At 45.1% G+C, this 22,973-nt stretch overlaps 1 long non-coding RNA gene across 2 annotated transcripts in view; it reads left to right on the top strand.

Annotated features, from left to right (window-relative positions):
* The first annotated feature begins 9,871 nt into the window (after nucleotides 1-9,871).
* Nucleotides 9,872-22,973, top strand: part of LOC118152155 (uncharacterized) — a 42,330-nt gene continuing 29,228 nt past the window's right edge. Inside the window, exons 1-5 of one of the 2 annotated variants that reach the window (XR_004740534.3) lie at nucleotides 9,872-9,948; nucleotides 10,129-10,185; nucleotides 14,569-14,641; nucleotides 17,166-17,228; nucleotides 19,032-19,187. This is a non-coding gene — a long non-coding RNA (uncharacterized LOC118152155). The remainder of the gene's footprint in view (nucleotides 9,949-10,128; nucleotides 10,186-14,568; nucleotides 14,642-17,165; nucleotides 17,229-19,031; nucleotides 19,188-22,973) is intronic. The other variant, XR_004740533.3, reaches the window with a different exon arrangement.

The raw sequence follows: 22,973 nt of genomic DNA on the forward strand, positions 1-22,973 counted from the left end.
CCGCCTCTCATCACTTCCAATTGTTCCACAGGCAGCACTGAGAAAAGCCTGGGCAGAGTTGAAGTTGTTTTGGAGATGCTGATGCCTCAATCTTTGTGCTAATGTTAGAGGAGTCTTGACCACCCAAGGAGCTCATGGAACAGTTTCCAGTCCTCATGAGTTCACTGTGTCCACAGTGCTGCTATCAGAGATTCACATTCATCACCTCATTCAATCCTCAAACTCCCCAATCTCCATATTCTATATGAGAACACTGAGATTCAGTGGCTTGCTCAGTATCACAGGAATGAAAAGCAGATACCCTTAATTACCCAACTCTGACATTATCTCCATGATTCTTGGATTATTTTGCAAATAAGATAGGGAGGAGAGGAAAAGATAGGAGTGACAGACTTCATGAAGGTGGGAACTCACCAAAGCATCTCTCACTATTTCTTCCCTGGAGATATTCTGCTTTCCCTCTGGAGGAAATTTCTCCCCCACAGAATGAGTCTTGGGACTCCAAATCTTGGTTCTTTCGCTACCTTCCTGGTCTAATCATCCCCATCCCCTGGTCTATTGGTGAGAACTCTCTCAGTTATGCCAGAAACATGAAAATCCTGGGAAGGACTGAATTAGGGGCATGACACTACCCAGAGGCTCAAGCAATGTGGTCAGCCCCTGCCTGTCTCTCTCTAACTCCCAGCTCTGCATGTGTTTGTCTGGAATCATGCCTAAGGCAGGCTTGCCCTAGCTGACCAGAGAGGGTCCCCAGCAGGCCCAGACATGTATCCTCTTGGAAGACTCCTCTCCCTAATCCATAGACCAACATCAGAAAAAATTCAAATGGCTCTGCTTGGGTCACATATTTAACCCTAGCTGCCCTAGCAGTTTGGTTTCTCTCTTCCCAGGAAGCAAGATGCCCTTCCAAGCCTTAGCATGGTGAGTCTCATGGTCCTGATATTCATAATAACCCAGGGTGGGCTGCCATTCTGAGTGACTCAGCTGTGGTGTAGGTAGGGCATGTGCAGTTGAGGCTCATCTGCCTTGGGCAGCTTTCTTGAGCTTTGGGGGACCAGGTCACAATGGATCCCAGTCTTCTGTCTGTAAATACTAAATCTGTTTCATATACCTTGTGGTGTGTGTGGGTGTTCTGTCTCTCCAGACTCAGACAAGTTGGTAACCAGTGCAAAAAGAACCTGCTTTACACACTCCTCCCATCTCATAGTTGAGTTTATGTCCTTTCCCCTCGAAACTGGGTGGATCTTTGAGGCTTCCTCAACCAACAGAATATGGCAAAAGTAACATTCTCCTCTTTTCTAGGCCCAGCCTCAGAAACTTGCAGCTTTCACTTTTTACTTTTTGAAATACTCACCTCTGAAGATCTGTGCTCCCATTTAAGATGATCAAGGCTTCTATGTTGTGAGGAAGCCCAGGCCACATAGAGAGGCTGAATGCAGATATCCTGACTGACAGCCCCATTTGAGATTCAAGCTGACAACCAACATCAGCCACCAGGCATGTGAATGAAGTTGCTTCAAGATGATTCTTGCCCCAAGACTGAGACTTCCTGAATGAAGACTCAGTCATGTAAGCAAAGACAAGCTGTCCCAGCTGTGCCTTTTCCCAATTTCTGAGCCACAGAAATTGTGGGCATGACAGATTGGTTGTTTTAAGCCACATAGTTTTTGGTAACATGTTATGTAGCAGAAGATAACTTGGAGTGTGTGTGTGTGTGTGTGTGTGTGTGTGTGTGTGTGTAAAGGATAGTTTCATATAGAATCAGAAAGAAGATGGGGAAGCACACTAGGCAAACAGGCACTGGGTCTTACACCTGAAGAACCTAGAATCATGTCCGCTGTTTTTCAGTGTACCAACTTTCATTACTAGGAGGAGTACTTGTGCCATCCAGACAATGTAGAAGTAGGTATGTTCTGGGTATGGAGCCTCTCTTTCCCAGATGGCTTGGCAGAGCATTAAAGCATTTATTGGGCTCTTCTGCATATATCCTCTTCTTTTTTCATCCAGTGAGTTGGCTGCTCCTCTAAGCCAGATCTCCATGCTGCCCAAGCCCAGGGTCCACTCATCACCTAGGCTTCCTGGTAAGTGGTGACCCCTGAGCTGATCTGTGCCATGTCCATGGCACTGGCCTTAAGGTCCCCATGCCTTTTGCCTGTCAGATGCACCCCAGTCATTCCAGGAACCTCTCCCTGGGGTCTTCTCCACTCCCTGTTACACCACAGTCTCCTGGACACTGACCCAGGAATACTCTCAATTCTGCTCCTCCTTTTTGGGCCATACCTTCCTTCCAGGTGCTCCAAAGCTGCCCTTCCTCTGAAGTCTTTCTCTCCTCCTTTCTTAATGCTTAGATTCTCCAGAAGGGCCCTGTTTCTCCATCCTCCTTTTCCCAGATCAACCCACAGGAAAAAATGAAGCTCCCCTCACCCAGGTGGAACAGCACTGTGGGCAAGAGGGTCCCTGTCAGACCGCCTGGCTCAAACTCCCAGCTTTGCCACCTGCCAGCTGCATGTTCTTCAGCACTTTTGCCAGACTCATGTTGTCTCATTGTCCTATCTGTAAGAAAGATAAAAATAGAGCCTGCCATGTGAGGTTGTTAGGATTAATAAGATAACCCAGGTAAAGTACTCAACACTTCGCTTGTGTTAATTCAAATGAGACAAAAGTTCTCAAACTCTTTGTTTAAATAAGAATTCTAACAGAGACCTGGGCTTTTTTTCCACCTCATTCCTGCAGAGAGAAGGTGGTACCCACCCCCTCTGGTTTTACAAAGAGTACTCACAAGTATGAATATCTTTCAGAAAACAGGAATGTCCTTTTAAACACTATTGCCAGAGTAATCAATTATTAAGTAAGACAAACAGAATCATGGAGTTTTTTAAGAAGTGAAAGGTATTTACCATCAAGCATTGCAACTATTCTGAAGTCTCTAAAACTCTTGTTAGAAATAATATTTACAAGGATGGATTTTTTTTTGATGCAGCCTAGAATGTGTTTTTCTGCAGCTTCAGGGAAAGCAGAGATGTTTTTTAGTATCTTCTCTTGCTGAAATTTCTTTCTCCATCAGTTATTAAGGACCCATAGTTTTAAGACCAAATATTGAAATTCTATTAGTCAGCAGTGAGGGGGAAAAAGGGAGTCTGAGGAGGTCAGAACTTACCATATAAAGAAGAAAAAGACAGAAGAGTGTTGCTATGTGAAATGTGGGGTGTTTCATAATTTCTGTTCGTACCTAGTGCATAACATTCAGTACCCGTTAGCTTTGTCTTTATTCTTAGGACACATAACCGGACTGAAACCTCGGTCCTCACAGTCAGTGTCAAAAAAAAGACACATAGTCCAGCCACCAAAAAGCTAATGAAAATTATTTCAAAGTCTTCCACTGCAGCTCTCAAACCTTTGGAAGGGGACACATAGTTGGAGAAACTTCCCAATTGCCTTGTTCTCACCCACCCTCCTCCCTCTCACTTTGCAGAGTCCTCTAGTAACTCCTTCCTCCAACCCTGCAGCTTCCACCAAGCCCTGGCTTCACCTCAGCCCTCTATTTTCCCATTCCTCCACCTCTCCTGCCAATTCTGTATCCCAGAATGCCAAAGAGCCAGTCTCATCTCAGCAGTAGGGCTCTCCCTGGAGCTGCGTGGGTGGTCTCATCTCAGCAGTAGGGCTCTCCCTGGAGCTGTGTGGGAAATCTCATCTCAGCAGTAGGGCTCTCCCTGGAGCTCGGTGGGGGCTCTGAGGTCTGATAGAACTGAATAGGCAATGCCAGAGCCCTTTTTAGCAAGCAGGGGAAGGTACAGGCTGGGGATGCTCCCAGATGGATCCTTTATGTCCGCCAGACACTCTTCAGTGTGATAAGGACACTCGGTGGGCTCCATCTCCCTTCTTCTCTGCAGTGTCAGTATCTCCACTTGGACATTTGCATCACACAACCCCAGCCCACCCAGGGCTGCAGCAAGTAACAGAGTTGGGGGAGTGGGTGCAAGAGAAATAAGCTTTATTCCTCCCAGCCCGGGCTGTCCACAGCAACCAGAAAACAGTGCAAAGGTATTTCTTCCCCTCTCAATCAACAGTCTTGCTGCCAGCCCTACCACCAACTCCCAGGGCAAATTGGAATGAGTCCTTGGAGTCTCCACTTCCCAATCTGCCTGCCTTGTCTGGCTCAGATCCATGGGAGGCTGTAATTCGGAAGTCTCTCTTCTTTCCCAATCCAGCGATCTTCTCCTCTGCTACCTACATGCTTCCAACATGCCCACCATCAAGAAATTGCCTCTGAAGTGTTCCCTGAGAGCTGCAAGCCTTCAGCACTGACTTTGAGCTTCTTGACCACAGGGACTTGGTCTAGCACATAGTAGGTGCTCAATATATATTGGTCAATGAATAGATTAGTTCAGACCATGGTACTAGTTGACACCTGGCAAAGAACAAGATTTTGAAGGGACAAGATTCTGAGGTTCCTCATTCATCACGTTAGCAATACTAGTTAAACCTGCATGTTAGGATTTCTTCTGGGCACTGGGGTTCAGGAGAATAGGGCAGGTACTGTCCCTGTCCCCGAAAGCAGCTGCCCCAGTATGACACTCAGGATATCCCTTGCCCCACCCTACCCCAGAAGAGAACTCATCTGAGAGTTCTCTAGAAAACCAGCTCTCTCCAAGCCCCCCACTGTACCTCACCCCAACCTATCTCTTCACTCACCCCCCAACCTCCATCCTGGAGTTGCAGTGATAAGCTCACACAAGAGGGAAGACCAGAGATGAGGGAGTAAGAGTCACAGAGAATGGCCACTATCAGTTTAGACAAGTGCCAGGGCCTCCAGCCAGCACCGCCCCCAGCCCCAGCTACCAATTTACCAGAATGCTGAGCCTCATCTGTATTTCATTTTAGACACTGGACTCCCTCAGGTGCCACTACTCCCTTCTGTGGACCCATTTGATGTCTCTCTGCTTCAGAGAAGACCCATTACCGGAGGGAACACACAAGCTCGGAGCTGCCAGCCCCTTCACCAAAAAGTGTTCACGCATAAGCACTCACACACACATGCACACCCATTCTATGACAAGTTCAGGTCCCTCTCTGAACCCAGACCCCACCCTCTGCTCCCTCTGAGGCACCAGAAGAGCTACCCACCCCCTTCACCAGGGCGGGGACCCCGGTCTTTCATGCCTCTCATTCAGGTGTCCTCACCTCCCCCAGGAACCTGGTGCTTCTGCATGACACAAGCCCCAGGATGTCAGCAAATCCACACGTGGTGGGGGAGGCCATCAAATCCCTGCAGGCAGATCTGGGGCTAGATCAGGGAATTTCAAGAATGAAAAGGACTTCAGAGATAAAGGAGTTTCTATTCATTGTCACCTTCCAAAGGCAGAGTGATAGGCATTTGCCTTTTCCCCTACTTGCAAAACCCACTGGAAACTAAAGCAGCTGGAGGGCTCAGTGAGAACTAACAGTCTATTGGAACTGCAGGGTTATATTAGCTTGGCTGCAGATAGGCAGGAGAACCAGGGCAGCCGAGCTTAACCATGGGGAGACAGGCGAGGCAGCAGGGTTGGGGCACTCATCCTATTTTCATCTGAGCACTCAGCCTAACTGGGCTCCAACAACAGCAGATGGGAGGGGGCCATGAAGCACTTGGACACAGGGACAGGATCTGGGGGAACAGAAGGATTGGGGAGCCATGTTCTAGTTCAGCTCTATGCCAGGGGCTTAGACAAGGCCTTTCTCTCTGGGCCTCCATTCACTCAGCTGTAACATGGTGGAATTTGATTACATCAGTCAGTTTTCAAGTTTCTCATATCATGGGACCCTCTGTATAAACAAAGTCTTTGGTGGAAGTTCCCTATGTGAAATGGGTCTGGAAGGTGGTGGCTGAAAGGATCCAAAGTCCTGCCCCTTGGCCCTTTAGAGACCCCTGAGGAACAGTGTGCAAACCTCTGGCCTTAATGGTCTCAGGGCTCTGCTGTCACAGAATTCTTCAGGTGAGAGCAGGCAATGTCCCAATGTCCCACTCCAGAGCAGCCTGAGAGAAATGGGGTGGGGTTCTGGGCGGCCCTTGAAGGAAGCAGAGGAAGCACTGGCAGGACTCAGGAGAGCACCCCAGACTGCAGGAGGTGCCAAGACCCCGAGGCAGGAACACAGGAGTCCTGGGAGATGGCCACAGGAAGGCCTCTGTTGGCACAGGGAAGCCCTCCTGGGGACTGAGTAGTCACGGTCCGATGGGCATGGAGAGAGCTGAAGGAGTTGGCCTTGGGAGAATCTTGCTGACTCGGAGTGTCCTGTTGCCTCTATCCAAACACTTGGCAGAACCCCTTCCCAGTGTTCCTTTTAGAGCCCTTAGACTGGCAAAATTTCCTCTGAAGGCAGAGGTCAGCTCCAGCAGCCCTGGCATCTCCATGGAAAGTTGCACACGGCCTGGGTCATCTTCCTTGGGGTGCCTCCCCTCCCTCACAGGCTGTGGCCACCTATATTCCTCTGATTCCCCTCTGTATGTCTCCCCGTTCCCAGAGAGAGTCACCCTGAGATGGAAAATCCAGGGCTGCGGGTGGCTCTAGCTGGAAGCTTGCTATGGCCTCTCTGGGACCTCTGAGAGTTGAGTAATGAGACTTGTGAGGGAAGGCATACTGTAAGCTCGCCTCCCTCCTGCCCTCAAAAGTGAGCCCTAAGTGGGGAAGGAAAAGCCTCTTCAAGCAATGAAGTGGGGACAATTGGCTATATCTGAGCAAAAGAAAAGAGTAGAGGCCAAGCATGGTGCCTCATGTCTGTAATCCCAGCACTTGGGGGAGCCAAGATAGGAGGATTGCTTGAGTCCAGGAATTCAAGGCCAGCCCAGGCAACATAACAGGGCCCTGTTGAATGAATGAATGAATGAATGAAAGGAAAGAAGAAAGAAAGAAAGGAAGGAACAGAGAGAGAGAGGAAAAAGAAAGAAAAGAGAGAGAGAAGAGAAGAGAAGAGAAGAGGAGAGGAGAGGAGAAGAGAAGAGAAGAGAAGAGAAGAGAAGAGAAGAGAAGAGAAGAGAAGAGAAGAGAAGAGAAGAGAAAAGAGAAGAGAAGAGAAGAGAAGAGAAGAGAAGGGAATGGAAGGGAAGGGAAAGGAAGGAAAAGGAAGGGAAGGGAAAGACAGAGAGGAAATGCCAGCATGATGGTGCACACATGTAGTCCCAGCTAAGGCAGAAGGATCATTTGAACCCAGGAGTTAGAGTTTGCAATGAGCTATGATCACACCACACTGTATTCCAGCCTAGGCGACAGAGTGAGGCTCTGTCAATAAAATAAAATTAAAATAAAAAATAAAGAAATGGGACTCCTTCCCCACACAGTACACAAATATTAACTCCAAATGACTCATAGGCCTAAATGTAAGACCTGAAACTATAAAACTCTCAGAAGAAAACATAACAGTAAATCTTCATGAACTTGGGTTAAGCAAAACCTTCTGAGATACCACACGAAAAGCAAAAGTAACAAAATAAAATGATGAATAAAAAACAGATAAATTGGACTTTACCAAAATTAAAAACATTTGAACTTCTGGCTGGGTGTGGTGGCCCACGGCTGCAATCCCAGTGCTTTGGGAGCAGGTGAATCACTGGAGGTCAAGAGTTTGAGACCCACCTGGCCAACGTGGTGAAATTCTGTCTCTACAAAAAATATAAAAATTAGCAGAGCATGGTGGTGGGCACCTGGAATCCCAGCTACTCAGGAGGTTGAGGCAGGGAAATTGTTTGAACCTGGGAGGTGGAGGTTGCAGTGAGCTGAGATTTTGCCATTGCACTCCAGCCTGGGTGACAGAGTGAGACTCCATTTCAAAAGACAAAAACAAAAAAATCTTCTGAACTTCTAAGAGCACCATCAAGAAAGTAAAAAGACACAACACAGGAGAAAACATTTGTGAACCATGTGTCTGATAAGGGACTTGTATTCATGGTGTAGTAATGGATACCAGGGAAGGGAGAGGATTTGATTCCTACCTTCCTCTTATAGGCCCTGTGACCTGGGGAAGTAATGCAAACATGCTGGGCCTCAGTGTTTTCATCTATAAAATGGGGGTAAAAATAAAAGGCCCCATGTCACAAAGGGCTGTGAGGGTGAAAGCAGGGAATACCACATAACACTTGGCCCAAGGTTGCTCACTTTCAACGTGGTTGAATACCTTCTGTGTGCCAGGCCTCAAAGGGCTCCAAGCCTAACAGGGAGACACAGTGTAAAAGGTCCATCCTTCCCCAAATGGAGTGACATCAGGGCTCCTTAAAAGCATAGCAACCCCAAGCTCCAAGTGAGGAAGGGGCAATCATGGGGTGCTGTCACAAAAAAGGGGGCTTCTGAAAAGAGCCTTGAGGGCGTCCCCAGCCTAGCTTCCCTTTTCTGGAATTGCCTGGTCTGGCCTGGTCTTCCCTTGCCTTTAATTGCCTGGCCTGGCCTTCTTTTTCCTGAAATTTTCTGGTCTGGCCTTGCCTTCCCTTTTCTGCAATTGCCTTGCCTGACCTGGCCTTGTCTTCTCTTCACTGGAATTGCCTTGCATGGCCTGACCTAGCCTTGCCTTCTCTTCACTGGAATTGCCTTGCATGGCCTGACCTTGCCTTCCCTTCCCTGAAATTGCCTTGCATGGCCTGGCCTTCCCTTCCCTTACCTGGAATTGCCTTGCCTAGCCTGGTCTTGCCTTCCGTGGAATTGCCTTGCCTTGCCTAGAATTGCCTTGCCTAACTTGGTCTTGCCTTCCCTAACTTGGTCTTGCCTTCCCTGAAATTGATTTGTCTTGCCTTACCTAGAATTGCCTTGCCTTGCCTGGAATTGCCCTGCCTTGCCTTCTCTGGAATTGGCTTGCATGGAATTGCCTTGTCTTCCCTTACTTTGCCTGAAATTTCCCTGCCTTGCCTTGCCTGGAATTGCCCTTCCTTGCCTTGGCTTGCCTTGCCTGGAATTGCCCTTCCTTGCCTTGGCTTGCCTTGCTCGGAATTTCCCTTCCTTGTTTTGGCTTGCCTTGCCTGGAATTGCCCTGCCTTGCCTTGCCTTCACCTGCCTGGAATTGCCTTGCCTTGCCTTATTTTACCTTTGCCTGCCTCAAATTGCCTTGCCTGGAATTGCCCTGCCTTGCCTTGCCTTCTCCTGCCTCAAATTGCCTTGCCTGAAATTGCCTTGCCTTGCCTTGTTTTCTCTTTGCCTGCCTCAAATTGCCTTGTCTGGAATTGCCCTGACCTGCCCTTTCTCGAATTGTTCTGCCATGCTCTGTCCTGCCCTGCCTTGCCCTGAACTGCCTCGAATTGCCCTGTCCTGCCCTACCCTGCACTAACCAGGATGAGCAGTGGTGAAGGATGCTCCTGGGGTCCCTGGCTGGAAAAGCTATTAGGGGTCGCACGTACCTAGGCTGAGGCAAGGAGAATATATGCCTGGGGTAGCAGTGGCACTGGTAGCCCTTCACTGTCGATTGAGGAGCTTCTGCGTGACCTTGCACTCGTGCCCACCAGGCACCGGGACGTTGGTGTGCAGCACCTTCTCACTTCGTCGGGTCCCTGCCGCTTCTGGCCCTGCAGACTGAGAAATCTTAAAACTCCTCTTTGGAGCTTATAGGTGATTACAGCCAGGCGGGAGCCTGTCTATGCCGAAGTGCCGGCTCTGCAGTGGCTTCCATCACCAGCCTGGGCATGCGTGCTCCTAGAAGAACCAGCAGCACCGCCTCTACTTCCGATTGGCTCCGCGTGAGGGGCCGGCCTCTGAAAACGTCATGACGGCACGCCTCCAGCGACATCACAGCGATGCACCTCTGGCACAAAGACGGGCCTCTGGTGACGTCACCATGGTGCGCACAGAGACAGGCCTGTGGCGACGTCACAGAGGTGGACCTTCTGCGACTTCACGCGGAGGTGTGTTGCCTAGGAGCTGGGTTGTCTTCACCGCAGAGCAGAGTCTTCTAACCTCCATCTCCTGCTGCGTCCTGTGTGCTGCTGGCTGGAGAAGGGTAGGTAACAAACTCCGACCCAGCACAGTTTTTATGTGGGTTAAAAATAGAAAAAGTGTGTCTGAACATTGGGGAGGTGGGAAGTTTTCTTCAGGCCAGGAGTTCAAGAGCAGCCTGGCAAAGTGGTGTGACCCCATTTCTGTAGTCCCACCTCAACCTTTCTGCTACTTGATCCCCCAGGTTCAAGGCTGCAATGAGCTATGATTCTACCACAGCACTCCAGCCTGCGAGACTGAGGTAAACCCTGTCTAAAAAAATAAAAAAGAAAACTGTCCAAGCCTGTGACAATGGGGGACTGCTTAAAGAAAAATTGAGGCTGCCTGGGCCCTGTAATCCCAACACTTTGGGAGGCCGAGGCAGGAGGATGGCTTGGAATCAGAAGTGTGAGACCAGCCTGAGCAACATGACAAAACCCCATCTCTACAAAAGATACAAAAATTAGTCAGGCACAGTACATGCCTGACCTAATATTTTGTATTTTTTTGTAGAGACTGGGGGAATGCTCCCATTGTGCCCAGACCAGTCTCAAACTCCTGAGTACAAGCCATCTTCTCACCTTGGTCTTCCGAGTTATTAAGATTAAAGCTGTGAGCCACGGCGCCCCACTTGGGTTAGGCTATTTAATAACAAAGTCCGTGGCTTGGCTTGCTAGCTCAAACCTGTAATTCCAGCACTTCAGGAGGCCAAGGCATGTGGATCACCTGAGGTCAGGAGTTTGAGATCAGTGTAGCCAACGTGATGAAACCCAGTTTCTACAAAAATTAGCCGTATGTGGTGGCACATGCCTGTAGTCCCAGCTACTCTGGAGGCTGAGACAGGAGAATTGCTTAAACTGAGGAGGCAGGAGTTGCAGTTAGTGGAGATCACATCACTGAACCCTAGCCTGTTTGACAGTGAGACTCCAGAGTTTGAGACCAGCCTGGGCAATGTAGTGAAACCCTGACTCTACAAAACAAACAAATAAAAAAGGCAGGTGTAAATGTTTTCAATTGTGTCCCCCACCACTTAGGATGCTGAGGCAGGAGGATCACCTGAGGCCAGGAGCAGGTCTGTAGTGAGTAGGATCATCCCACAGCTCTCCATCCTGAGCAAAAGAATGAGACCATGTCTCTAGATAGCTAACTAGATAATTGATACATAGTTTTCTATCACAATTTATTTTCTACATTTGAGCATATTTTTCTAAAGAAGCATTCAACACAACAGCATTTTACTGTGTTATTAGCTGTTAATGTGATTATTTTTTCTGAAATACAGTATCCTTTACTAAAGCAGTTTTTGTCTGTCAAAGCACACAGATAGGTCCTCAAGTGAATTTGCCTGATGTTGGTGACCTTGGTACCATTTCCTCCCATTGATTGGAACAGTCAATAATTTCAGGTCACTGTTACCTTTGGAGGAAGAGCCCAAAGGCAACAAATAAGGGCACTGGTGTCCAGTCCCTTCTGGAAGCATTTTCACCTTCCCTTAAGGTTTCCCTTGATGAACATGGAAGTACTGTATGTAGAATTGACTGTTCCAGCATCCTTGTATATTAGGCCAAATTTATATGTCTTCCTTTTATGAGAGGCACCATGGTAGGCTAGGGGAGTTACACATAAAGTCTGATCTTAGCTTCACTGTCCAGAGATGCAACATGGTCCAATCAAATAACATTCTCTGAGCCTGTTTCTCTGTTATTTATTTTTTAATTTTTTAGAGATGGGGTCTTACTCTTTTGCGGTGGTTTCATCTTGGATCACTGCAACCTCCACCTCTTGGGTTCAAGTGATTCTCCTGCCTCAGCCTCCTGAGTAACTTGGACTACAAGCATGTGCCACCACATCCAGTTAATTTTTGTATTTTTAGTAGAGATGGGGTTTCATCATTTTGGCAGGGATTGTCTTGATCTCTTGACCTCATGATCCACCTGCCTTAGCCTCTCAAAATGCTGTGATTACAGGTGTGAGCCACCACACTTGCCCTGAGCTCATTTTTTTAGCTGTAAAATAAGAATAAGAATTACACTAATGTAAAAAGACAGCTTATTGTATTGTCTTCTATTTTCTATGAAACTGTCTTTAACACAGTAATTATTTTCTTTGCCATGCCACGTTTGTTTTTGTTTTTCTTTTAGATGGAGTCTGTTTTTTTGGTTTCATTTTGTTTTTGGTTTCTTGAGATGGAGTCTCGCTGTTGTAGCCCAGGCTGGAGTGCAGTGGCACGATCTTGGCTCATTCTGTATCATACCCACAGAGAGACCCTTTTTTTCTCCAGGGCTTGGGAAGCAGCCAGGTTCCATGAGTTAAATGTAGATCTGAACCATACCGAGCTGGGATTAAAGTACACACCCTCCTATTCTGAAGAGTAGCTAAGGATTCCAACTTCTTGTGGTGGAGAGTGTGGCAGAGCCAGGCCAGACAAGGACTGATCACCTGGAAAAGCATGATGTTCAAAGGCCTTGGTGAGTGCTGAGTGCCATAGCTCACACCTGTAATCCCAGCACTTTAAGAAGCTGAGACAGGTGGATCACTTGAGGCCAGTAGTTTGAGTAGAGCCTGCACAACATGGCAAAACCTAAAAACACAAAAATTAGCCAGGTGTGATGGCACTTGCCTTGAATCCCAGCTACTCGGGAGGCTGAGACAGGAGAATGGCTTGATCCAGGCAGGCAGAGTTTGCAGTGAACCAAGATCATGCCAGTGCACTCTAGCTTGGGCAACAGAGTGAGACTCCATCTCCAAAAGAAAATAAAACCATAAAGAATAAAGGTCTATTTCTGGGGCTTGGGTGGGGGACTGCTGACCGAATGGAAAACTCTCTTCAGGTGGGGTTTTTTGTTTGTTTTGAGATGGAGTCTGGCTCTCTCACCTAGGCTGGAGTGCAGTGGCACAATCTTGGCTCACTACAACCTCCGCCTCCCCCTCTTCAGGTTCAAACAGTTCCCACGTCTTAGCCTCCTATGTAACTGAGATTACAGGCATGTGCCACCACACCAGCCAGTTTTTTTTGCAGAGACAGGGTTTCCCCATGTTGACCAGGCTGGTCTCGAACTTCCAACCTCAAGTGATCTGCCAACTTTGAACTCCCAAAATGCTGGGATTACAGGCATGAACCACTGCACCCAGCCCCTTCAGCTGGGTTGTGAGGCTTCACTATGATACTAGTTTCCTGTTTCTGCTGCAACAAATTACCACACACTTAGGGCTTAAAACAACATAGACATAGCTGAGTATAGTGGCTCACACCTGTAATCCAACATTTTGGGAGGCTGAGGTGAGCAGATCACCTGAGGTCGGGAGTTCAAGACCAGCCTGACCAACATGGAGAAACTCCATCTCTACTAAAAATACAAAAATAGCTTGGTGTTGTAGTGCATGCCTGTAATACCAGCTACTCAGGGGGCTGAGGCAGGAGAATTGCTTCAACCTGGAAGGTGGAGGTTGCAGTGAGCCAAGATCATGCCATAGCACTCCAGCCTGGGTAAAAAGAGTGGAACTCTGTCTAAAAAAAAAAAGCAACACAGATGTATTCCCTTACAGTTCTGAAGGCCACAATTCTAAAGTGAGTCCCACTGACTCAAGGTGGGAGCAGGGCAGGTACCTTCCCAGGCTCTGTAGGAGAATGAGTTTCCTGGCCCTGGAGGCTTCCTGCACTACTCAGCTTGTGCTGCTTTTCTTGAATGACTCGAGGTTTCTGCTTCCATCACTACACTTTTCATCTCTCTCCATCACCTGCTCTGCTCTGATAAGGATCTGGGTGAATATATCAACCCCACTGTGACAAGCCAGAATAATCTTCCTGGCCAAAAGTCCTTAACTTCGTTATATCTGCAAAGCCCCTTTTACCATATGAGGTCATGTTCACCAGTTTCTGGTATTAGGTTATGAGCATCTTGGAGGGTCACTATCAGCCTATTACAGGTATGCTGCCAAACTATTACACCTTCCTGGTGTTCCAATGATTGGGAAAAAAGGGTTGGGATTTTTGATTTGGGTTTCCTCTTAAACTTGTTTTTGGTTGTTTGTTTTTTTTTTTTTCTTTTTAAGATGGAGTCTTGCTCTTTTGCACAGGCTGGCTGCAGTCTTTATTTGCTGCAACATTTGTGTCCTGGGTTCAAGTGATTCTTCTACCTCAGCCTCCTGAGTAGCTGGGACTACAGGTGCCTGCCACCATGTCTGGCTAAGTTTTGTATTTTTGGAGGAGATGGGGACATGGAGGGGATAGTGGAAAGTGGGGGAGGGAACAGAAGTTTCTGCTATGTTGCTGCCTGGCCTGGTAGCTATGCTTGTTTTAGAGCTGTAATGAATGTCTGGTTCTTCCTTTTTTTGTTCAGTGTTAGCATTGTTTCAGTAATAAGTACATTCTGGAATCCTAGAAATAATTTTAGTCACAAGAACAAAAAAATACTGCCTATTTTATAATAATAATAATAATATTTAGGCCGGGCATGGTGGCTGACGCCTGTAATCAAGCACTTTGAAGGCCAAGGTAGGCGGATCACCTGAGGTCAGGAGTTCAAGGCCAGCCTGATCTACATGGTGAAACCCTGTCTTAAAAAAATAATAATAAAAATATTTAACAACCTAAGTTAGTAAACCCATTATATTGAGAAAATTTGTATTTTTGTGATTTTGACAGCAAAGGAAGAATGGTGTGCCAGAATCACCAAATTAAGAAAGACAGTGAATCAGCTTTTCTGCAAAAAAATTTGGTAAACCTTTTTTTCCTCCTTTAAAGTATATTACTGAGTGATGTCTTTTGTTTTGTTTTATTTGGTTTTCTTTATATGGAGTCTTGCTCTGTCACCCAGGCTGGAGTACAGTGGCTCTCTGCAACCTCTGCCTCCCAGATTCAAGTAATTTTCTTGCCTCACTCTCCCTAGTAGCTGAGATTACAGGCACACACCACCGTGTATGGCTAACTTTTGTATTTTTCTAGTAGAGATGGATTTTACCACGTTGGCCAGGCTTGTCTTGAACTCCTCATTCTGTGATTTCCACATTTTGGCCTCCCAAGGTGCTGGCATTACAGATGTGAGCCACCACACTTGATGGTAATGTTTTTCATAATGTTTTTTATCTTAGGAAAGTAAATACAATGAGTAGAACTCAGCTAAAACTTTCTCTTACTGTTTTTTTTTTTTGGTGATGGAGTTTCAGTGTTGCTCAGGCTGGAGTGCAGAGTGGCACTATCTTGGCTCACTGCAACCTTCACCTCCCAGGATCAAGCATTTGTCTTGCCTCAGCCTTTCAAATAGCTGAAATTGTAGCCAACTGCCACCCTGCCTGGCTAATATTTTTATTTTTAGTAGAGATGGGGTTTCATAATTTTGGCCAGGCTAGCCTAAAACTTTTGACCTGAGTTGATTCCCCCTCCTCCCAACATGTTGGGATTGCAGGAATGAGCCACTACATTTGGACTCTCTTACTTTTTTAAAAAAATTTATATGGAGTCTTATTCTGTCACCCAGGCTGGAGTGCAATGGTGGGATCTCAGTTCACTGCAACCTCTGCCTCCCAGTTTCAAGTGATTCTCCTGCCTCAGCCTCCATACTAGCTGAGATTTTTAGGCATGACCACCACACTTGGCTAATTTTATATTTTCAGTAGAGACAGGGCTTTGCCGTGTTGGTCAGGCTGCTCTCGAACTCTTGACCTCAGGTGGTTCAGCTGCCTCAATGTCCCAAATTGCTGGGATTGCAGATGTGAGCTACCATTCTTAGCCATCCTACAGTTTTTAATATGCATGGATTATGGACATTTTAATCCTATGTAAGAGGAGGGAGTCAGGTAATGGAACCATATATGCTTTTTACTGAGTAAATTTTCCTGGAGAGTCAAAGGTTTTTGCAGGAGGGTTAACACCATTGGGAAGCCTCTTTTATTTGGACTTTACCTGTGCCTGGGTGCCACTCTGTAGTAACTGAGAGAGCTTTGGCAGTAGCCACCACTGAGCATTTGAAGGTAGAACCTCAGCCAACCTGTCTTTTCTATCTTGTTCCTTAAATACTTCATCAGCACTTCAAAATACTTAGTTTACATTTTTCATTCAACATCTTTTGCCACCCAAAGTTGCTCTCTACCCCATTTTTATTCTGCTTCTCAGCAGAATTCTAGGTTATTGTTCTCTGCCCTCCCCCCATTTTTATAAAAATGTTTAAATCTTGTGGACTCTTCCTTGGCTCCTCTCTGTCTCATTTTTAGCCTCTCAAGGCTCCCTTCATCCTTTCTACACTAGAGAGTGCTAGCCAGCAGCTTCATCCTGAGCCCTCCCAGAGTGCTGGGATTACAGGTGTGAGCCACTGTGCCCAGCCAGGAATGGATTATTTTTATTCTTCCCCTTTTGAGATGTTGTCATAGCATTTGTAAACTGTCATGGTGTTGGTGGGAGTGTAGTAGCAGTGAGGACGACCAGAGGCCACTCTCATCACCATCTTGGTTTTGGCTGGCCGCTTTACTGCAACTCATTTTATCAGCAAGGTCTTTATGAACTGTATCTTGTGCTGAATTCCTTCCTCAGCCTGTGACTTAGAATGCCTTAACTATCTGAGAATGCAACTCAGTAGGTCTCAGCCTCATTTTACCCAGCTCCTATTTTAGATGGAGTTGCTCTTATTCAAATGCCTCTGACAGTATTGCTGCTTTCTGTATGGTCCCCAAAAGGGGAAAGGAAACCTTAGGATTTTCATTGCTGTGAACCACTGTTAGTATTGAGGAAATAATCACTACTTCCAACCTCATAATCCTGAAGTCATTTGGTACCTGTGAGTCAGGTGTTGGAAACTGGGCAGTTGTGGAAGACAGTGCCCTGCCCCATGCATTATGGAGCATTTAATCTGGTGGGGAATTGTGTAGTAAGTAGGAGATATTTACTATGAAAGAAGGGGGTTATGGTTTGGGAAAGAATTAAGTGGAATAAAGAAGGTAATGAGGCAGAGGGTGTGATTGGGACAGCCTTGGTGATTCGTGATGAGCACATTATGCAGTTGGTCTCACGTCTTCCTAAATCTTCCAGTTTTCACTTTCAACTCCAACAAATTGTTCTTTTTTATTTTATAGGTAATTTATCAGAATTAGGTTTATATATTTTCTTGTTGAATTAAGAGAATAATTTGATTTAACATCAGTCTCTAGTATGACTGAAAGCTTCTAATCTTTTACTGTTATTCATTTATGGGCATATTTCTTTTTGCAGCTATGGTAACTATTTCACTTTGTGTGAATTCTCAAAAACAGGTGTTCCTTATGTCAAAGAGCTCCTACACTAGATCCCTTCAAATTCGATGCTAATAACATAAAGTAAGAATTTAAGACAAGTCTTTACATGTTAGAGAAAAGCCAATATAATGACAAAGAAATTAATTAATTAATTAATTAATTTCAAGTTGACATTCAAGTTGAGTTGTGGAGGTGGGGGAGGCAGTTCGGTACATGAGTTCAGAAGTAATGAGAAAGGTCTGGCAATAGATATCATTTTGGATTTTGTAGTAGCGTTTTGATAGCAGTTGTTGATAGCACCAAAATAATTTCTCAGTGAGCTCCCTGACAGCTCCCTGACTTTTCTTTTTAAAGAAACAGGGTTGTATTATGTTTTCTGGGCTGGGTTAGAACTCCGGGGCTCAAGTTATCCTCCTGTCTCAGTCTCCTGAGTAGTATCTAGGGCTACAGCCATGTGCCACCATGCCCAGGTTTGAGCCACTCCCAGTTATAATGTTGCAAAATATTTAAATGTTACATTCAGAGGTGCATGGGAGATCTGTATATAAATAGCACCATGTAAATTGCTTGAATGTTTTTCTTTAGAGTTCTGTTTGGATGTGGCTTCAGAGCAAGGATTAGTAAATTCATTTTTACTTTTTTTTCTTAAGGCAGATTCTCACTGTTGTTCAGGCTGGAGTGAAGTAGCTCACTGCAGCCTCTGTCTCCCAGGTTCAACTGATTCTCTTGCCTCAGCCTCCTGAGTAGCTGGGACTACAGGTGCCTGCCACCACACCCAGCTTTTTTTTTTTTTTTTTGTAGAGACAGGGTTTCACCATGTTGGCCAGGCTAGTCTCGAACTCTTGACCCAAGTGATCCCCCTGCCTTGGCTTTTCAGAGTTGGGATTACAGGAATGAATGAGTCATGATGTCTGGCCATTTTATTTTCTTTTTTTACATTCTTAAATTACAGTTTTTATACCTATTCAGAAGTAGAGAAAATAGTACGATGAACACTAAAGTACCCATTTCTCAATTCCTGTGATCATTAAGATTGTCCTACATTTTGTTCTATTTCTTTTCCTCCCTTTGCAGGAATATTGTAAAGCAAATCCCAGTCTTCACGTCATTTTACCTGTTCAGTGCACATCCCCAAACAGACACTATCTCCTCACATCTGACAAAATTAACAATGATTTTTTGGTGTCAGCTCATTGCTTTATACCTGGATCCAAACAATCTTCTTGTGCTAACTTTGGTTATTATGCCTCTTTTAATCTAAACCAGCCTCTGCTTACTATTGTTATTTTATATTCCACGAATTCTTTGTGGAAAGTTATTTATTTTAAAATAGCATGCTTACAAGGTTGAAGGGGTAAAGAATATTGATCTTGTAGTTGCAGTGCAGATGAAAGTGTAGCCTGAAATGTGCCAGTGTGCAGCAGCAATGGAGGAGGGGTATTAAAGGTCACCAGCAGGGAGTAGTAAAAGGCTGCTTCCAAATAGTATTTACAGGCTGTGTGCAATGGCTCATGCCTGTAATCCCAGCACTTTGGGAGGCTGAGATGGGCAAACCACCTGAGATCGGGAGTTTGAGACCATCCTGCCCCAAATGGTGAAACCCAATCTCTACTAAAAAATACAAAAATTAGCCAGGCATGATGGCAGGTGCCAATAATCTTAGCTACTTGGGAGGCCAAGGCAGGAGAATTGCTAGAACCTGGGAGGTGGAGGTTGCAGTGAGCTGAGATCATGCCACTGTACTCCTGCCTGGGTGGCAGAGCAAGACTCCATCTCAAAAAAAAAAATACTACTTAGTTTGTATTCTTTATCTTCTAGAATAATTTTCTTTCTCTGTCTTCCTAAAAGTATTTTTAAAAGTTTTATCTTTTAAAATCTTTGAAGATCTTTTTTAAGATGAAAACTTTGAAGCACATTCAAATGATTTGTATGTGGAAGGACTACCGGAAAACATTCCTTTCAGAAGTCCCTCATGATATGGAATTCCAAGGCTGGAAAACATCAGTCAAGTGGGAAACTGAATTAAATTTTTATTAAAAGGTAAGATAATCTGCAGAAACAAATTAAGAAGAGATTAATTTGATAAAGATGGGCCTTTTGTTCCCATCTCATCATGACTTCTTTATTTTGCAATTAATATTTAGATTGATATTTAGATTAGATTAATATTTAGATTGAACAAATATTTATTTAGTATTAGCATTAGATGTGCTAAATTTGGTCTGACAAGAACCCTGTCGTTGGGGGCTTAATACTAAGAAAAATACAATGTAACGCTATTGAGCATTTTTGGGGAAGAAAGCAAGGATGGCATATTCAGTTACTGTCTCATTGAAGATCAATGAGAAAGTAAAAGCAAAATATTGTAAGTTCCATCAAAGAAAACCATTAAGTTTTTGTTTTTGATGTTATTTCTTTAATAAACAGCTGCTACCATTTTAGACCACTTGCTATTTAGGCCCTTAGGAATTTTTCACTAGAAGGCCTGTAAAGAAAGATGAGCATTTTTAATGGATTTAACGTTCATCATTTGACTGCGTGACTGATCCCCAGAGCTGTAATTGTACTAACAAATTTTTCAGAAGCCAGTTAGCAGCTGCACCTCACCAGCCAGCCACGATTAACATCCAGTGCTCTTTTGTTCTTCTGTTTCTCCTCAAACTTGGTTCCTCACAAAGTCTTATAAACTTGCATTCTTTTCTTTCCTTTTCTCTTGCTCCATCACTCAGGCTGCAGTGCAGAGGTGTGATCATGGCTTGCTATAGTTTCAAACTCAAGTAATGCTCCCACCTCAGCCTCCCAAGTAGCTGGGACTACAGATGTCCACACCACACAAATCTAATTTTTAATTTTTTGTTGTAGACATGGGATCATGCAGTGTCACCCAGGATGGTCTTTAACTCCTGGCCTCAAGTGGTCCTCCTGCCTCAGCCTCCAAAAATTCTGGGATTATATGCAGGTACAAGCTACCTGTGCCCAGCCCCTTATTTATTTTAAATAACAACTTTATTGAAATATAGTTAACATACCTTACAATTGATTCATCAAAGTATGCAATTCAGTGGTCTTTAGAGTATTCATGGAGCTGTGCATCTGTCACCACAATCAATTTTAGAAGCTTTCATTACCCTATAGAGAAATCTACATTTCTTTTCCATTAGTTCCTACTCCCCCTATACCCCTGTGCTTCCATAGGCAATGGCTGACCTATTTTCTGTCACTATAGAGTTGCATGATCTGGACCTTTTATATAAATAGAATTCTGCAATATATGGGAATCTTTGGTGGCTGGCTTTTTTTTTTTTTTTGCTCCTAGCACAATGTTTACAGAGTTCCTTCATGTCATAGCGTGTGTCAGTATTTCTTTCCTTTTATGGCTGAACAATATACTCCATGGTAGAGTCACACTACATTATATTTATCTGTTCATCTGTTGATGAACATTTGGGTTGTTTTTATGTATTGGCCATTATGAATAATACTGCTCTGAAGATTCATGTACAAGTTTTTGTGTGGACATATATTTTTATTTCTCTGGGATATATGCCTAGGAGAGAAATTGTTGCATTCAATGATACTGTACATTTAGGCTTTTGAGAAACTATTTTGTAAAATGGTTATACCAATCAGGTGTGGTGACTCTCATATGTAATCCCAGCTACATGAGAGGCTGAGGTGTGAGGATCACATGAGCCTATGAGTTAAAAGAGACCGGTCTGGGCAAGATAGTAAGACCCTGTCTTTATTTATAAAAATAAAATGACGCCAGGCACAGTGGCTCAAGCCTGTAATCCCAGCATGTTGGGAGGCTGAGGCAGGTGGATCACGAGGTCAAGAGATTGAGACCATCCTGGTCAACATGGTGAAACCCCATCTCTATTATAAATACAAAAAATTAGCTGGGCATGGTGGCACGTGCCTGTAATCTCAGCTACTTGGGAGGCTAAGGCAGGAGAATTGCTTGAATCCAGGAGGCGGAGGTTGTGGTGAGCCGAGATTGTGCCATTGTACTACAGCCTGGGTAACAAGAGCACAACTCCATCTCAAAATAAATAAATAAATTAATTAATTAATTAAATATAATGAAAATGACAAGAAAAGAAACACCCAAAGTGGTTCAACCATTTTATGTTCCCACAAGTAATGTATGTGTGTTCCACTTTCTACATTTACACCAGCATTTCTTTTTTTGAGGCAAGATCTCACTGTGTCACCCAGGCAGGAATGCAGTGGTGTGATCATGGGTCACTGCAGCCTCGAACTCCCAGACCCTCATGATCCTTCTATGTCAGTCTCGTGAAGTTGGGACTACCTTCACATGCCACCACTCTCAGCTAATTTTTGTATTTTTAGTAGAGACAGTGTTTCACTTTGTTGCACAGTCTGGTTTCAAACTCCTGGACCCAAGTGATCCACTTGCCTTGGCCTCCCAAACTGCTTGGATTACAGGTATGAACCACAATACCTGGTTATCTCTCTCTTTTATCTCTTCCCTTCTTCCTGTGGTAGATGGAAGAAAATAGTATCCATGTCTTGGTCTTAGGTCTGAGACTTTTAAAGCACATGAGGGAATATATGATTGTATTTATAGATGTTTAGCAGGACATGGCCTTGAATACAATGTAATATTAAAGGATCCCATTAAAGATATTTGTACTATGCTTCAAAAGATCTGTATTTTGCCAAGTTACCCCTTTACTTATGAGGACACATGCTCCATGAAGCACCTGATGAGAAAATTTGCAACTGTTATTTTGTTTTGTTACTCTGTAGATTTCGTTGTGCTCAAGCATTCAGATGATGTTTTCTTAATTTTATTTTCCTTAGAGTTGCTCTGTCACCCCAGCTGGAGTGTAGTAGTATGATCTTGACTCACTGCAACCACTGCTTCCTGGGTTCACAAAATTCTCCTCAGCACACACAGCACACACACCTCCCACAGAACCTCACCACATACCACCCACACTTCACAACCACACTCCACCCCACACAAAGACACCCTCCACAGTGCACACTTGTCACACAGACACACACCAAGCACCACACAGTTTCCACAAACACTCCATAGTGCATACACCTCACAGACACACACCACTCACCACACACAAACTGCAGTTTACACACTTCATACAGAAACACACCACTCAACACACACACACACACTCCATGGTGCACACACCTCTAAAAGACACACACCACTCAATGCACACACACTCCACAGTGCACACACCCACAGACAACACGCAACACACACTGCAAACAAACTCCACAGTGAACACAACTCAGATACACAGTACACACTATGCAGTGAACACACCTTTCAAAGACACACTGCACTCACCACACACACTCCACAGTGCACATACCATGGAGACACACTAACCACACACACACACTCTACATCACACACTTCCCACACAGAAACCACACACCACACACACTCCACAATACATGCTTCTCACACACCACAGTGCACACTTCTCAGACACACACCACACACAATCCCCACACACACTCCATAGTGCACATACCTAATAGACACACCACTCACCACACACACTGCAGTTTACAAACCTCATGCAGGCACACACACTCCATAGTGCACACACCTCTCAGACACACCACTAACCACACAGTCCAGTTTACACACCTCACAGACACACACCACGCACCATACACACACTCCACAGTGCACACACCTCACACAAAAACATGCACCACACACTCCACAGTGCACACACCACACAGACACACACCACGTACCACACAGACTCTAAACACACACACCACAGTGTACACACCTCAACAGACACACCCCAATCACCA

The sequence above is a fragment of the Callithrix jacchus genome, chromosome 3, assembly GCF_049354715.1.
Source record: "Callithrix jacchus isolate 240 chromosome 3, calJac240_pri, whole genome shotgun sequence".
NCBI classification, from domain to species: domain Eukaryota; kingdom Metazoa; phylum Chordata; class Mammalia; order Primates; family Cebidae; genus Callithrix; species Callithrix jacchus.